General features: G+C 41.9%; 1 pseudogene across 1 annotated transcript in view; it reads right to left on the reverse strand.

The window, feature by feature from the left end:
• LOC111649875 (uncharacterized) overlaps nt 1-212 on the reverse strand; it is a 5,772-nt pseudogene extending 5,560 nt beyond the window's left edge. The window contains exon 1 of the transcript XR_015436778.1: nt 8-212. The product of XR_015436778.1 is annotated as an uncharacterized LOC111649875 (transcript). The remainder of the gene's footprint in view (nt 1-7) is intronic.
• Between the last annotated feature and the right edge of the window lie 643 nt (nt 213-855).

Below are 855 nucleotides of genomic sequence, written 5' to 3' on the forward strand. Positions count from 1 at the left end.
GGGGTAATAGCCCCTGACAAATTGGGCGGAGGAGGTGGAGGGGGCGGGGCAGATGTGTTGATGACCTCATTTTCCCAAGCCAACATTTCATTTGCTGCAGGAGGACTCAGGGCGTCGTCCAGCAGAGTGGTAATGATGTCACACTCAGGTGGAGCCTGCAAGGTGGTGGGGATGGTGGGCGGAGCTACAGGTTTCCCAAAACTGGAGCTGAGAGAAACAACAGCATAAATACAATTCAGATCACAGATCAATACAATCAATACACATATAGATCAATACAATACTGATAGTATATATAGGTAGTTAGCCACGACAGGTGTTTCCTTATTCACCTCAGTCACATTCTGAGTTCGTCTCTGTGGTGAATTCAGCTCGTCTGACCTTTGACTTGAATCAGCAGCTAACGAACCAACACTGAGCATGTGCTAAAATGTTTCATCTTTCTGCTTCTTTGGTGGAGTTTTTATTTTTAATGAGCAGCTCAGACACTGGAATCGTCGGGTTTTTAAATGAGGTTTGTCCCAGAACCAGAATTTTCTGTTTGAAAATGTCATTGTTCACTTTGCAGGGAAACACCGGAATGGAAGATAATCTTCTGAATCTTTTTTAACTGATTTATTTACTTATTTTCTGATTTGTTTTCTCCCTTTGTTCATCTGATCCAGCGGAGCGACGTGTTTGATTAAGTTCAAATATCGTCCATCACAGACGAAGGAAAACTGACAATGACTGGTCCAGAAAGAGAAGTGAGAACTGTCTGATGACTGTCAGACTCTATGGTGAACAAGAGTCTTTTGCTTTGGGTTGTTTAATGTTTATGTTTATGTCTGTGTTTAGTTTGTTTATGTTTAGTTT

This window comes from Seriola lalandi, unplaced genomic scaffold (assembly GCF_002814215.2).
Source record: "Seriola lalandi dorsalis isolate HSWRI2012SDOR001 ecotype SW California unplaced genomic scaffold, Sedor1 jcf7180002052064, whole genome shotgun sequence".
Lineage (NCBI taxonomy): Eukaryota > Metazoa > Chordata > Actinopteri > Carangiformes > Carangidae > Seriola > Seriola lalandi.